The sequence below is a fragment of the Balaenoptera physalus genome (assembly GCF_965194825.1).
Source record: "Balaenoptera physalus genome assembly, chromosome: 1".
In the NCBI taxonomy this organism is placed as follows: domain Eukaryota; kingdom Metazoa; phylum Chordata; class Mammalia; order Artiodactyla; family Balaenopteridae; genus Balaenoptera; species Balaenoptera physalus.
The window spans coordinates 108744711-108762227 of record NC_138882.1 but is presented as its reverse complement, the minus strand read 5'-3'; the positions used below and the strand labels follow the sequence as shown (position 1 = coordinate 108762227).

Sequence of the window (17517 nt, the reverse complement as noted above, 5' to 3'; positions counted from 1 at the left end):
ATAAACTGGGTGGCTTATAAACAACAGAAATTTATTTCTCACAGTTCTGGAGGCTGGGAAGTCTAAAGTCTAGGCATCAGTAGATTCAGTGTCTGGCGTGAACTCAAGTTCTGATTCATTTCTTGTTCATAGCACCTGCTAACTATAACCTCTCATGGAGGAGGGGTGAGGGATCTCTCTGGGATCTCTTGGAATAAGCACATTAATCCCATTCATTTGGTCTCTGCTCTCATAACCAAATCACATCCTAAAGTCCGCATTTTGGGGGATTAGGATCTCAACATATGAATTTATATTTTTTTAAGCTTGACTTGTCATTTTATTTTTTAATTTTTTTAACATCCTTATTGGAGTATAATTGCTTTACAATGTTGTGTTAGTTTCTGCTGTATAACAAAGTGAATCAGCTATACGTATACATATATTCAGATATACCCTCCCTCTTGTGTCTCCCTCCCACTTTCTCTATCCCACCCCTCTAAGTGGACACAAAGCACCGAGCTGATCTCCCTGTGCTATGCAGCTGCTTCCCACTAGCTATCTATTTTACATTTGGTAGTGTATATATGTCAATGCCACTCTCTCACTTCGTCCCAGCTTACCCTTCACCCTCCCCGTGTACTCAAGTCTATTCTCTACATCTGCATCTTTATTCCTGTCATGACCCTAGGTTTTTCAGAACCATTTTTTTTTTTTCTAGATTCCATATATGTGTTAGCATATGGTATTTGTTTTTCTCTTTCTGACTTACTTCACTCTGTATGACAGACTCTAGATCCATCCACCTCACTACAAATAACTCAATTTCACTTCTTTTAATGGCTGAGTAATATTCCATTGTATATATGTGCCACATCTTCTTTATCCATTCATCTGTCTATGGACACTTAGGTTGCTTCCATGTCCTGGCTATTGTAAGTAGTGCTGTAATGAACATTGGGGTGCATGTGTCTTTTTAAATTATGGTTTTCTCAGGGTATATGCCCAATAGTGGGATTGCTAGGTTGTATGGTAGTTCTATTTCTAGTTTTTTAAGGAACCTCTATACTGTTCTCCATAGCGGCTGTATCAATTTACATTCCCACCAGCCATGCAAGAGGTTTCCCTTTTCTCCACACCCTCTTCAGCATTAATTGTTTGTAGATTTTTTGATGATGGCCATTCTGACCGGTGTGAGGTGATACCTCATTGTAGTTTTGATTTGCATTTCTCTAATGATTAGTGATGTTGAGCATCCTTTCATGTGTTTGTTGGCCATCTGTATATCTTCTTTGGAGAAATGTCTATTTAGGCCTTCTGCCCATTTTTGGATTGGGTTGTTTGTTTTTTGATATTGAGCTGTGTGAGCTGCTTGTATGTTTTGGAGATTAATCCTTTGTCAGTTGTTTCATTTGCAAATATTTTCTCCCATTCTGAGGGTTGTATTTTCATCTTGTTTATGGTTTTCTTTGCTGTGCAAAAGCATTTAAGTTTCATTAGGTCCCATTTGTTTATTTTTGGTTTTTTTTCCATTTCTCTAGGAGGTGGGTCAAAAAGGATCTTGCTGTGATTTATGTCATAGAGTGTTCTGCCTATGTTTTCCTCTAAGAGTTTTATAGTGTCTGGCCTTACATTTAGGTCTTTAATCCATTTTGAGTTTATTTTTGTGTGTGGTGTTAGGAAGTGTTCTAATTTCATTTGTTTACATGTAGCTGTCCAGTTTTCCCAGCACCACTTATTGAAGAGACTATCTTTTCTCCATTGTATATTCTTACCTCCTTTGTGAAAGGCAAGGTGACCATATGTGTGTGGGTTTATCTCTGGGCTTTCTATCCTGTTCTATTGATCTATATTTCTGTTTTTGTGCCAGTACCATAGTGTCTTGATTACTGTAGCTTTGTAGTATAGTCTGAAGTCTGGGAGCCTGATTCCTCCAGCTCCATTTTTCTTTTTCAAGATGGCTTTGGCTATTCGGGGTCTTTTGTGTTTCCATACAAATTGTGAAATTTTTTGTTCTAGTTCTGTGAAAAATGCCATTGGTAGTTTGATAGGGATTGCATTGACTCTGTAGATTGCTTTGGGTAGTATAGTCATTTTCACAATGTTGATTCTTCCAATCCAAGAACATGGTATATCTCTCCATCTCTTTGTGTCATCTTTCATTTCTTTCATCAGTGTCTTATAGTTTTCTGCATACAGGTCTTCTGTCTCCTTAAGTGGGTTTATTCCTAGGTATTTTATTCTTTTTTTTGCAGTGGTAAATGGGAGTGTTTCCTTAATTTCTCTTTCAGATTTTTCATCATTAGTGTATAGGAATGCAAGAGATTTCTGTGCATTAATTTTGTATCCTGCTACTTTACCAAATTCATTGATTAGCTCTAGTAGTTTTCTGGTAGCATCTTTAGGATTCTCTTTCTATAGTTCCATGTCATCTGCAAACAGTGACAGTTTTACTTCTTCTTTTCTGATTTGGATTCCTTTTATTTCATTTTCTTCTCTGATTGCTGTGGCTAAAACTTCCAAAACTATGTTGAATAGTATTGGTGAGAGTGGGCAACCTTGTCTTGTTCCTGATCTTAGTGGAAGTGGTTTCAGTTTTTCACCATTGAGAACAATGTTGGCTGTGGGTTTGTCATATATGGCCTTTATTATGTTGAGGTAAGTTCCCTCTATGCCTACTTTCTGGAAGGTTTTTATCATAAATCAGTGTTGAATTTTGTCAAAAGCTTTTTCTGCATCTATTGAGATGATCATATTGTTTTTATCCTTCAGTTTGTTAATACGGTGTATCACATTGATTGATTTGCATATATTGAAGATTCCTTGCATTCCTGGCATAAACCCCACTTGATCATGGTATATGATCCTTTTAATCAACATATGAATTTTGAGGGGACATAAACATTCAGTCCATTGCAGGCAAGATCTATAGATTAAATAAAATAGTTGATACTAAAGCTAGAGGTGAAAGTTCACCTGAATCTTATGAACTGGTAGGTACACTTAGAAATAATCTAAGTGGAAAAATCTCTAAGCCTTTGAACAACCTCAATCTCTATTTCAACCAGAAGTTAAAAGTGTATTATTTCTTGACAATCTAAACTATAATGATTTTAGTGCAAAATTGTATTTGTCATTTCTATATTTTATAGCAATTACAGTAAATATAGCTATAAATTTGAATTGCAAATTTGAGCTGTGTTGAGGAGGTATCTAAGTACCTATCATGTCCTCAGAGCCCTCCTGTGAGGAAAACAACTGTAGAGAATGTCTTCTATTAAAGCTGTCTGTTTTGTCATGTGACCTCTCTGTATGGGTCACAGCTGGCTGAACTAGAATGCCCAGAGCAAGAATTCACAGAAGCCTACTCCTGAGTGGATGACAAAATAGCCAGGTCACAGGAATTGCTATTTGGTCTTGGACCTATTGTTGAATCTTGAAAAATGTTCCAATTTTCCATAGACCTGATTTCATTGTGAAATTTGGGAAACAGTTTTCTATGCCTTCTCATTTCTCCATGAATACTCAAAGTAAATCCCTAATACTTGAAGGAGACAATTCACCAGAGCCTAACTAGCAATGTGTTCATCAATATTACTATATTTTTAATTACTAATAGGGAGAACTTTTAAAATCTGCATTTAAAGCCGTGGTACACATGGTCCAGCAATCCCACTCCTGGGCATACATCCAGAGAAAACTCTAATTCGAAAAGATACATGCACCCCAATATTCACTGCAGCACTGTTTACAATAGCCAGGACATGGAAGCAATCTAAATGCCCATTGGCAGATGAAAGGATAAAGAAGATGTGGTATATACATATACAATATAATACTACTCAGCCATAAAAAAGAATGAAATAATGCCATTTGAAGCAAAATGGAAGGACTTAGAGATTACCATACTAACTGAAGTAAGTCAGAAAGAGAAAGACAAATACCATATATCACTTATATGTGGAATCTAAAATATGACACAAATGAACTTATTTACAAAACAGAAACAGACCCACAGACATAGAGAACAGACTTGTGGTTGTCAAGGAAAATGGTGGTGGGAGAGGAATGGATTGGGAGTTTGGTATTAGCAGATACAAACTATTATATATAGAATGGGGGTAAACAACAAGGTCCTACTGTATAGCACAGGGAACTATATTCAATATCCTGTGATAGAACATAGTGGAAAAGAAAATATTAAATAAATAAAGCCATGGCAACAACAATAAAAAAATACTCCTAAAAATAGCTTAGCAATTTTATATGGTCTGTAAGTCTACCATAAATAATCAATAAAAACTTTCCATACTATAGGAAAGTCCTGAGAACAACTAGGCTGTCACTTCTCTCGCTGTGTGATCTGAAACAAACAGAATGGGTTTAAGTCTGGTTCTGCTCTTACTAAACAGGTACCTTGAACAAGTTACTTTGCCCGTCTGATCCCAAATGTTCTCACCTTTAAAATGGGCATAAAATTAGTTTTTATCTCATAGGATTATTATAGGGTGAAAAGAGATAAGATCTGTAAAGCAGTGAAAACAACTCTTAGAACATAGTTAATACTTTTTTTTTCTTTTCTTTTGAACTTCTTAGTCTCTAGGACTGGCTACTTAGCAACTACAACCACCACGAACAACAAATGTGTTCTCTGACATATCTCACTGGAGTCTTCATTCTGAAGCACATTAAAAAATGGTCCCCTTTCCCTGAATTCTCCAATTCTTCACCACCTCCCCTCCCCCCCATGTCTCCACATTCCTAAAGTGAGCTGCAGGACCAGCGTATGGAGAAGAGTGCGAATGTAAAAGGTACAGTCTGATAGAAAGGCTCTTCCTCCCTCGCCTGGATATTGGCAGGGATTTATGTACTCAAAAGATGAGGCAACAAGAAGTTAGATTAGGATCTGCCCATTTCATCACAGGATCATTCAGTCAGTTTCTGGAATTTCCTGGTCTCTGCATATACCCTATTTCTAGATCCACAACCATGGTTCCTTTCAAATGTGCACAAAATGTCATAGCAATAAATAAAAACCCAACTGCCCCTGGCTGCCATTTCTACCTAAGGGATATGGTCAGATATAGGTAATGAAACTCGTGGCTGACAGGCGGTCAAAGGATCATTTATTTTCATTCTCTGCACATAAAAGAAAGAGCTTATGAACCTATGAAACATGCCAATATGTACATTAAAATAAAATCTTCCCCATTAGAAGTTTGACTTTCAAAGCAATGTAAAGGTCATGTATCAAAATTAAGCAGGTGCAAAGAATCTCAAGACATCAACAATTCAACTCTAGAAACTTGAAATGGTTCAATAAAATGAAATATCCATATTTTATTCACCAAGTGAAAAATATTTTTGACTCACCACAGAAAATGGATGATTGACAAGCCAGCTAACAAGTGAAGCCTGCAACTTGAAGAAGCAAGTCAAATTACCTTCAGTTATAAGTGATGTGGAATGAAAAAACACAAGTTAGTCTTAGGAAACAGATAGTGGGGGGTGAAATTTAGCCAGTTTCTCAATGTAGTAGAAACATCTTCTTTGTGGGGCATAAGTAAGGGCCAAAGTGAGGAAATCTGTGCAGACTTCAGAGTTAGAAACCGGGTACATTTTCTTTGGCCTGGTAAAATGTGATAGGGTGATTTTTTTTTAATTACTAATCTCATATCAAAGGAATGAAAGATGATTCTTCACACACCTCCACCCCCTAAAAAGAAGTCTATTAGACCTTTCTGCTCACTGCTAAGGAGCTAGTTAAACATTTTTTTGTTGTTAAAGACCAAAAATGTTGGTAGGACATGGTTGAAAGTAGAACTACTTTGGAGAAAACTTCCACTAAAACCTCTATGTGGAAAGATCTGGTCCATGGATCTCATTCAAATATGTATACAAGTCAAGTCAGTAATAATAAAGAAATAATAAGCAATAATAATATAAAATAAAAACACCTACAAAGCACTTACTATATGCTAAATATGGTTCTAAGTGTCACACATACACTAATTCAGTTAATCCTTACAACACCTTTATGAGATAGGTGTCTTTTATGTATTTGCAATGTAAAGGTGGGGCAACTGAAATACAGAAAGGCTAAACAACTTGACCAAGCCGTACAGCTAGTGAGTGATGGAGCTTGGATTTAAACTTGGACAATCTGATTTTTGGAGTTGGGAGGTGAACCACAAATGTAGGAAAAGCAACAGTGAAAGAATGATGACACAGATGCTCAGTTGTGTTGTTGGGAAACAGAAGGGAGTGGTGGAGACAGTAGCAATTGGAGAAGAATCCCATCTGTGAATCAAATTCAATCCTTGGATCACTGGTTTGCAGCCTCAGGCCTTACGAAGACAAGGACTGCATTGCCCAAACAGGACATGGTAGAAGCTGTAGCCTTGAGAACTGAGCAGGGTAGTAGTTCAAAGGCTAGTGGTAGCTTGATTCCCAAAGACTGAGGAGTTGGATAAAGGTGGGTTTTGTGGAGTGGCATTCACTGACTTACTTATTCATGGCATCATAAAAAGGACAGGATCTAGGACATCGACAGCTACATGAATTCCTGTGGAAATGGAGACAAATAGAGCCTTAGCAAAAGTTTCTAGAACAGCACTTGGTTCTTGAGAAAGGATGCTACCTACAGAGCCAGACACTTTCAAAAATATCTTACGATCAGACAAAAAGCAATGGCCGTTGTGATGTCCAGAAACAGAGAGCCAGGGATTGCTCTTATTTTTCCTGAATTGTGTAAATCACAGGTTTGGACTAACCCAAGACATAGGGCAGGACTTGTGAAAAATGAGTGATATTAGACTTCATCCTTGGACAGTGAAAACTAGAAAAAAACTCCAGTAGGGCAAGACCTTGTCTGCCTTCTTTTCCAAGAATATCCCCAGAATTGAACACATCTGGCATATAATGGCCGTTAAATGATTATTTGTTGAATAAATAAACCAGATTTAATTTCACCTAAAAAAAGGCTCCGTGATATTTCTTATGTCTCAAGTTTTAGAGCAATTCTTCCTCTACTTATTGCTGACATAAATTATTTTTAAGCTGAAAGGGACTTCTGGAATTAACCCTATATTTTATGGATGAGGAAACTGAATGACCCAAGAACTCAGCCAGTTAGTAGGGGAGCTAGGACTAAAGACTCACCCAATCCTTCCTCACTCTCACAATATCACTATATACTTTCCTTCTCAGAAGATCTTATGGGATCAAAATAAAGCTGCTGGTTGAGTCACAAAACTTCAGACAATAACTGTCCTTTTGTATTACATACTTTCCACTCACCCACACTATTGTGGTCATGTAAAAGTAATTTCCACTTTCTATACATGTCCTTTGTGGCCTCACCTTCAACTTTCACACATGCCATTTACTTCTACCCAGAATGCTTTCCCACACTACTCCTTTGTAGGAAAAAGTCCCTCTTGGAGCTCAAACTTTTCTCACCATGGAGTCTTCCTTAATTACATAATTCTTTCATTGAAAGTTTACCCAATTACAACTGAGAGCCACCATCTGGCCGAAGGGCCTTTCCCACGTTCTAAGAGGCAATCAGGGTCATTCACTCAAAACTATGTTAAGTGAAACAACTTTTCTGTATAGATAATTCATTCAGTTGTTTTTTTTTTTTTTTTTTTTTGCTTGTAATTCAATAAGCAGACATTTCAGAGCATAAGTCTCTTACCAATAATTTCTAGTGAATCCATGTTTTGTTTATTTTTAACTCACTTGGGTGGGGCTAATCTTATTTTTTTTTTTTTTTTCTTGATTGAAGTTTTAGTGTTTTATCCTTTTCTTACTCAGAGGTATGAGAATTCTTCCTCCCCAGTTGGTTTTAAAGGAAACTTCTGGAGACAAGAAGAAAGCCACAGAAGTGGAGGTGCTAAAATATAAAATCGCAGTTAGAAGTCACATCAGCATCAAGGTAGCGTAAAAGATGGCTCGCATTTTTTGCTCCCCACCTCAGAGGAGCAGTGTGACTTCAGCTGTGACACCATCTCCCAAGGTGGTACAGCTTGGAGCCAAGAAAGATCTTCCTCAGCCTGTGACTTATCCTGTAAAGGAAAAGGAGGGCATGTGAGTAAGCACCCAACTTCCCCAGCTGTGTGGGAAGCTACCAAAGGAGGTCATCTCTCTCTTGCCCCGTCTAGAGTGCTAAATCCAGAGCTCCATTATGGGGGCGGGCGGCAGAAAGAGTCTGGGAGAGCAGCACAGAGGAATCTCAGAGAGACTTCAGCTGTCATGTAGAGGGAAAATGGGAAGCTAGCGGCAAGTTTTGAGCGTAGAAATGACACGACTGCTAAGAAGAAACTCACAGTGGGCAAGAGAACAGAAGAGAGAACAGTTAGGAAGCTACTGCAATAATCCTCAAGCAACAACTGTTTGTTGCTTGGTTTATAATGATAGCAGTGTTGACAATGAGAAATGGTCAGATTCTGGATATTCTCTGAAGGCAATGCTAAGAGGCAATGCTAAATGATTACATAGAGCATGTAAGAGAAAACAGCTTCAAGAATGACTCCAAGGCTTTGGGCTGGAGCGAGTGGTATGACGGAGATGTCACAAGTAGCCTGTGGAAGAAGTCTTGGGGCAAAAATCAAGTGCTCAGCTTTGGACATATTACATTTAAAATGATTATTAGATCTTTAAGTTGAAATGTCAAATAGGCGGTTAGATATGAGTCTGGATTTAGGGGAAATATCCAGGTTATAGCTACAAATTGTTTAGTCATCAGTGTACAGATTGTTTTTAAATCCATCAGACTTGTTAAGACCTTGAGCACAGAGAGAAAAGAAAGTTCAAGTGTAAGTTCTAGAGCACTACTACGTTAAGAGTTTGGTAAGATGAGGCAGAACCAGCAAAAGAAACGGAAAATGAAGGGTCACTGAGATAAGAGAAAAACCAGAAGTGTGCAGTGTCCTAGAGGCCGAGAGAAAAAAGAGCTTCAAGGAGAAGGGAGTAATCAATGGCACCGGGCTTCCCTGGTGGCGCAGTGGTTAAGCATCCACCTGCCAATGCGGGGGACACGGGTTCGATCCCTGGTCCGGGAGGATCCCACATACCACAGAGCAACTAAGCCCGTGCACCACAACTACTGAGCCTGCACTCTAGAGCCCGCGAGCCACAACTGCTGAAACCCGCGCCCCTAGAGCCCGTGCTCTGCAGCAGGAGAGTCCACCGCAGTGAGAAGTCTGCACACTGCAATGAAGAGTAGCCCCCATTCGCCGCAACTGGAGAAAGCCTGTGAGCAGCAGCGAAGACCCAACACACCCAAATATTAATTAATTAATTAATTAATTTAAAAAAAATCAATGGTACCAGTGCTGCAGATACATTAATAAGATGAGTACTGAAAAGCGACCATTGGATTTAGAAACCTAGAAATCATTGGCAGAGGTTGGGTGGAATGACGGAGGCAAAAACCTAATTGCAGTGGATTCAAGAGACACTGGGAGGAGAGTGATTAAAGACACAAAATATAGAATAATATTTCAAAGGACTTCTCTCCAAAGGGAAGTGGAGGAATGGGGCAGTAATTTGAGAGTGAATGGGGCCAGGACAAAGTTTTTCGTAATCTAAAGAATTAACTGCATGAATATTGGTGAAAGGTGTTGCTTTAAATTTATAGAGAAATTAAAATTTCCCTTGATAATTAAGAGTTAATTTTTATCTGATTCATCTTGAATAGCTATGTTTAAAATTGGCCTACACTTTCTTAACAAGAAGACAAAGTTGTGGAATCAGTTCAATTTAGGGATGCAGAGTAGTGTTAACATAATTCTAATTGGATAAAGTCCTCAATTAAAGATTTCCTTTAATATTTTAACTTGAATGTAAAGAAATTATTATTGATTCCTTTGATTATTACAGATTATTCGATTTTTTTAAACTTAGTCTAGAGTCTAGAGTGGATGTAAACACCACAGAACGTAAAACTGAGACAGTAAGCAGAGGATAAAAGGTTAATACATCTAACAATGTGAACACATGCACTGAAAGTGCTATAGAATTTACTGAGACATATTAATCAGTAACTTCCATATTTTTCATGTTAACTTTTAGGAGGAAATGATTCTTGGCTTGTATCAAAAATGACTATGAATTAATTTTAATTATATTGAGTTATATATTAAGGTGTGAGCATAGAATTACATTCAGAATTGCTATGGTGTGCAGCCTGCTCTAGCATATGAATGGTATGCAACTGAATTTATGAATTATCTTAGTAGAATAAATGGAATTCTCAGTTCTGAATGTGACTGACTTCTGTGATGTGTTTCTTAAGAATGTACATGTCGATATGGTACGTGGCAGACACCAATGGGCTGTTTGCCAAAATCATTCTTCCTTTAATTTTTGTGCCAGAATCCCCCAAATTTAGCTAAGCACACAGCAGTTCAAAATGCAGACATCTTCCCTCTCTTCGTGCACCTAGGTGTGGCCATGTGACTGAGAGCTGATCTGTGTGAAAGTGATATGAGGCATCTTCTAGGAAGCGTTCTTGAAGAGAGGGTGCTTGCCTTGATTTGCCCCTTTCTACTGTCTGACTGGACTGTAGCCCTATTGGACCATCCAGTAAACTTGAGAATGCTGACTATGCACAAGAAAGGTAGCAAGGAGATAGAAGCCCAGATTTTTCCCTAACCCTATGGAATGCCATTCAGTCCTATGCTGTCTCTTCCAAATTTCTCAAATGCAAGAGAGAAATATACTGTCCAAGTCACTATTAGTTGACGCTTCTCTCTTGACCATGTTACATGGGATAATATATGCAGGCCCAGAAATTAATAGCTTTGAATGGTGTGAAGTAAAAATAGGGGACAGAAGACCCAGGAATAATGACTGAGAAACTTTTTAGAAAGAGAAAGGATGACTACACAGATTCATATGTGGGATAATTGTCTGAAAGAATCTCTTTCTCTCTGGTTTTATCTAAGATGTTTATTTCTTAAAGCAATGACTAGAAAGGCATCTGTACTGTCTTAAGGCCCGTTCACGACCACCCATCTCCAAATAAGAACAAATGCTCGGGCTTCCCTGGTGGCGCAGTGATTAAGAATCCACCTGCCAATGCAGGGGACACGGGTTCGAGCCCTGGTCCGGGAAGATCCCACATGCTGCAGAGCAACTAAGCCTGTGCACCACAACTACTGAGCCTGCGCTCCTACAGCCTGTGCTCTGCAACAAGAGAAGTCATTGCAATGAGAAGCCTGCACACCGCAAGGAAGAGTAGCCCTCTCTCCTCGCAACTAGAGAAAGCCCGTGCGGAGCAATGAAGACCCAAGGCAGCCAATAAATTAATTAATTAATTAATTAAATCTATTTTTAAAAAAAGGACAAATGCTTTATGAATATCCTTGTACCATGCATGCAAAACATAACTTTGTCCCTTACTAACGGAGTTCAGGTGTCCAAACAAAAGTGAAACCATGAATATTGGTTGAGCAAGAGGATAGATCGTTAGCTGTAGTGATAATTGTCTTGATAGAAATTTATTCACAGGATATTAGAGAATGCTATCAGACTACTCTAAGAAGAAGGAAGAATTTAATAACTCTTACTAAGAGAAATATCTTTGATAAAAGAGACAAAAGATAGGAAATATGATCCAAGAAGGAAATTGATGATAAGTTTCCACAAAGAAAAACTACTTGTCATATAATACTTTTTGAACCACATAAATAAAAAAGGACGCCAAATCAAGATTTTTCTATAACTTCCAAAGCTAATATTTTTTTATCTTTTCTTCTTTTATTGCTTTTATTCAAAAGTAAAGATGTTCCTCTTATGGTAGTGAGCACTGTGGGTGGAACAGTGTTAATTCTGGCAACTTCGTGTGAACTTGAGAACATAAAAGGAAATAGAATAATTGTCCACATTTGACTCTATTTCACTCACACTTGAGTGGTGAAAGAGGCAAGGGGCGGGGAGGGGGGGTGGATGTGAGGGTATATAACCAAATTTCTGCTTCTGCATTTAGGCATAGATCACAAGAACCTGGTTTTACTTCCATCAGTTAGAAGAGTAAAGTACAAGCGTATACTAAGAGAGGTGACTACCACAGGCACAGACCTAATACAATTAAACATAATCTATAAGTATTATTGGATCCAGTAGAATGAGCAGCTATGCTACTGGAAGATGAGGCTGGTAGGAAGACCCTTTAACAGGAATATGCAAAGGCACTAAGGAATATGCACAGATGGTAACTCTAATAACAACAAAACACAAACCCAGCTCAATTTCTGACTAGATTAACTCAATCCCCATGCAAAAGGTTTAGCAAAGTAAGAGATATAACAATTTCCAGGCTCCTATTCCCAGATTCCATTTACCTCAGTCTCTACATTCCTACACAAGATTAATACAATGCATGTAAAACATAAAAGGTACATGAAGAAGCAATTAAAAAAAAATATATACTGTCAAGAGACAAAGTAATCAACAAAACCAAACTCAGATATGACTGAGATGTCTAAGTATTAGACAGGGAATTAAAAACAACTATGCTTAAAATACAAACATGGGAAAGTTGGACAGCATGCATGAACATATGGTAATTTCAGCAGAGATACAGAAACTATAAGAAAAAACTAAAAGGAAATGCTATAAGTAAAAAATACAGTAGCAGACGAGAATTCTTTCAACAGGTTCATTGGTAGATTTAACACAACTAAGGAAAGCAGAAGTGAACTTTAAAAGAGGTCAGTAGAAATCAGCCAAAGTGAAACATAAAGAGAAAAGGTGAATTTGTTTTTAAAAACGGAATCACAAAGGAAATTAAAGAAGATTTTAAATTGAACGAAAATGAAAACACAGCATATCAAACTTGGGGATGACTGGAAAGTAGTGCTTAAGGGAAATTCATAGCACTAAACACTCATATTAGAAAAGAAGGAAAATTTCAAATCATTGATCCAAGTTTCCAACCTAAGAAAACTAGAAAAAGGAGAGTTAAAATAATCACGAACCAAGCATAAGGAAGGAAACAATAAAAAGAGCAGAAATCAAAGGAATTGAGGACAACAACAAAAGTAATAAATGAAGCCAAGAGCAGTCAGCAGGATTCAACAGCCTGCAGCTTCCCCTGGCACCTCCCTTGGGTGGTTTTGTCATAAAGTACCTCCAGTGAGACACTTCCTCATGAACAGCTTTCCCTGGAACCCTAGATTCAGATTTCCAGCAAGTTCCACCTGTGCAGTACCCCAGTGAGTTCTCAGCCATATACTGACCCGCAACTGTGTCTTCTCCAACAAAGTGTACCTCAGCCCTACAGGTAGTGGCTGCTCCTTATATATGCTATTTTTATATTTTTTAGAGCTTTTACTCTATACTATCTAATCTCTCATTACTCGAATCCCCTGTTATAGTTGACAGTTCTTTATATTTAACTCTCCCTGTTCAAATAACTAATTACTGTGTGGTTTCTGTCTCCTGACTGGATACCGACTGATACAATCACAAGTCATTCTTCCTTCCACCCGGTGGTTTGACTATCGTACAAAAGGCTTTATACTACCCTCCCTCTAAGGATCTTCAAACTACTTCACTGCAATGCCTACACTCAACCCCACTCAAAAAAAGGAGGGGGAATCATTGTTTTCTTGTCATACAGGAAATTATCAATATGGCACCTGCATATAACATGTGAGTCAGACACCCAAAGAAGCTTGCAATTTTCTTTTTGCCTCTTGAATGGAAGGCAGAATAGAAAGAGCACTTGTGCCTCCCACAAATTCTTCATTTAATCTATCCTTTGGGACCACCCAGGCTGGGGAAAAGAATTGTTCACTATACGAATAAAGCTTTCCGTTGATGGGAAAGCACAGCAGGAGACTCAAATTCCTGATTTCTCATTTCGCATGACACCTAAGACTTCATTACAAGACTGCATCTCTTTCCAAGCTTTAAAAAAGTGAAATTCTGTGCATAGTCTTCCAAAATTTCATGTGATTTTTTTATATACCTACTATTTTAACACCATATAATTTTCTACTTGGAGGTTATTCCTTCTATTTCCCTAGCTGGTAGAAGTTAGAAGACAAGACCAGAATCTACAGTAATAATGAGAATAGGTAAGAGAGAGAGGAAAGATCATCTGCTTTTTGTACGTTGATTCATTTGAATTTCACATGTTCGAAAAATTCTGACTGGCTAATCAACAGATCTGGAAAAAGAAATGGCAAAATCACAAAACTACAGACTATGGATAAAAAGGAGAGTTAGAATTCATTTATTCAGATCATTCCCTAATATTTGAACATCTTGTAGAAGTCCCACTTACGTGACTGTCTCTCATCATGGAAAACTCAGTATCAACACTACAGTCCATTCTATATATGGACAACTGACTGTTAGAAAGTTCTGCTATTTATTTTAAACTGAAGTCTATTACCATTGTTCCTGGTTTTATTCCTTGGTTTTATAGAGAGTAAGTCTCAGTTCATTTTCATCCAGCAGTCTTTCAAATAGCTAAAGACATCTGCTATTTTCTCCCTTACCACACTGTCTATGTACCTTTGGTAATGACGAACTTTGGTTCGCTCCCAGAACTAGGCTCCTGAAACAACAAAGATAGAAATTCTAATCAATGATGAGATGAGACAGAGCTCTCCTCACCTTACTCCTGCAAACAAAGAGAGACTGAACGCTAAGGTCCAACCTCACTAGAGTCTGAGAGGAATGAAACCAAACCACATTTCCAAAATTCCTCCTAAGCAGGAGCCGCCTCAGCCCAGAAATGCTTCCTTCTGTCAAGAGCACCTCTTAGAGCCCCAGAACCTCTGAGATCCCTGTACTTCTGGAGACTGAGTCTCTGATCCCAGGATCTGGCTGAGTTTTTCACAAAGAGCATGACTGTATACAGCTAACTTTGGATGTGAAGAAATATATTTTACTCTGACATTCTACATTTTCTCTAACGGTCTTCTCAGTTCATTTTAAGTAGTCTGTTAGCTGATGTGTCCTCCTAAAAATGTATTTCTCTATTGGAATACCAAAGTAAACATTGATAGTATACTGTTTGCAGAAGTTGTTTAGAATATACATGCAAGGTTAAGGATTGAGTTCAAAGACCCAGTATTTTTCATGCAATCAATAATGGGGGTGGACGTCACATGCTAACACTTGCATCATATTTTGCACCAGCAAAGCAGAGATGAGAGGGTTTCAGATACCACAAAAAAATGACTGAAAAATAACATCTATGGAATCTGGGTTCAGAGCTCATACCTGGGCCTTCCACAATAATCTTGGCTCTAAGACATAGACCCCAATCACTTGCCCCCAAACCCAAAATATAGTCATATTTCTTCTTTCTTAAATGTCCAGTGTTGATAGATATTACATTATATACACTATTTAAGGTAACATATACGTGTCTCAAAGGAAGTTCAAAATAAGAGATATCCACCATTTATGTTTATTCTGTGAAATAGGATACCGGGAACTCTAATCACAGTTGTGAGCACCAAGTGTACAGATGACATCAAAACCTAAAGCTGGCCTAGATTATGGAAAAAACCAGTTCCATGAATGAGTTCCTCCTTTACACTGGAAGGGAGGGGCAATATATTTCAATACACAACAGCAGGTGCTAAATGCCGAGATAGAAATAACCACATACACAAGAAGAGAGAGATCTTTAGGAATCCAGCAGATGGGGAAGGCTTCCCAGAAAATATACCCCTTATCCTGAGCCCATGAAGGAAAAGTAAGATCTAGATAAAGGAAAGGGAGAGAACAAGGCATTGCAGATGGTGGAGACTGTAAGATCAAAAATGCAGAGGCAGGAATGTGCAGAGTATCTCCATTAAATGGTTAGTCCAATTGGACTGGAGACAAGGATCAGTGAGAGATAAGTATGGAAGACAGACAGGTTAGAAGCCAGAGGGTAAAATGCCTAATTGATAAAGGAAACCTCAATTTGTTAGGAACAGAGGAGTTTCCAAGAAGAAGAGTACTTTATCAATAGCATGATTTAGAATTGCTGGTGCAGAGTGATTTTAGTTGGTATTATTACTGTTTTTAAACTCTCTACAGATAATGCATCTCCTTTCTGCCTGCACCTGGGAGTTAACTGCTCCCGTCTCCCCCGTGGTACCCCAGTGGTTTAGAATAAGTTATAGAAATTTCTTGTGAGAGATCATGCTCATATTTGATATGAGTCATTCTCTCCCCTACCCCGACCCCTCTCTCTCTCTCTCTGTAAGTACTTACAATTTTCCAGGCATGGGTTAAACCTTTTACCTACATTATCTTTCTTAATCCCCAAACGACCCTGTAGCTATTATTATTCCCATTTTACAAACTGAGGAAACAACACTTAAAGAAATTGTCTTGCCTGAGTTCACACTGCCACTGAGTCAAATCCAGGTATCTCTAGCACTGAAGTACAGGTCCTTAACCAGCGTCCTTATTTTAATTGCCATCCATAATTAGTAGTTCTTCTTAAAAATATTTATTTATTTATTTTTTATTTGGTTGTGCCGGGTCTTAGTTGTGGCAGGCAGGCTCCTTAGTTGTGGCATGCAAACTCTTAGTTGCGGCATGCATGTGGGACCTAGTTCCCTGACTGGGGATCAAACCCTGGTCCCCTGAATTGGAAGCATGGGGTCTTAACCACTGCACCACCCGGAAAGTCCCCATAATTAGTAGTTTTGCAACTATTTGCAACATAACCATTATTGTTCATAAGAGTTTTTTCTTTCACATTCTCTGCTGCCACCATCTGGTCTCTTGAAAATTTTTCAAGATTTTCTTCTCAAGTCATTTTCAGCCTTATAAGAGTTTTGCATTCCCTTGAAAAAGAACTGAAGTGTGTGTGGACTGGATTTATTTAACTGAAAAATCCCTAATCTTATCGATAGACTCTACTTGTCTACAATGTGTTAGGGTCATAAAGAGATTAAAATGGAAATTAATTGGCTAAAAACTTGTACTGGAAAAGAAATTTACAGCAAATCAGCCACTGCGCCAAATGCTGCTGAGGGGCTCTGTCAGTTCTGGATTCAGAGAACAAAGTGAGTTTGATGCATTTTTCCCTTGGTTGACTATGAGAGCCCTGAATTAACAAGGGAAGGTAGGTAAATACCAGAAAATCAATAAGGTTATGAAAAAAAGGTTCAGAGGGCAGGGAAGAAACCAGCAGAGATTTAGCACATAAGTCATGGACCTCTAAAAGGCTGATAGCTGTAATCCTATGAAAGATAAAACAGGTTCACATTTCATAGAGTGAGAAAAACAATAAAACCTTTGCCAAGTCCTTACCATTATCCTGTTTCTTCTGCCTATCTCTACCTTCTACAAACTACTGATTGTATTGAATTTGATTCTCCCTCATGTGGGAGGGAAGGGAGAGAAACAAGAGTGTATGATAAGAGGAGAGTTCATCAATGTGGAAGATGGAGAGATAGGGAGTTTGCAGTCCTCTCTGATCTGGCCTCACAGACCTGTCCACGAGCAGTTCAGCTGGTTGATTTCTGAGTGTTTTCCCAGTTTTCACACTGTGAGCCCTTCTTTGAG

General features: G+C 38.3%; 1 long non-coding RNA gene across 1 annotated transcript; it reads right to left on the bottom strand.

Annotated features, from left to right (window-relative positions):
* Positions 1-215: 215 nt before the first annotated feature.
* Positions 216-16671, bottom strand: LOC309656498. Its single transcript, XR_014261408.1, has 2 exons — positions 7956-16671; positions 216-7876 (listed from the first exon to the last, which is right to left on the bottom strand). It is a non-coding gene; the product is annotated as an uncharacterized lncRNA (long non-coding RNA).
* Positions 16672-17517: the final 846 nt, after the last annotated feature.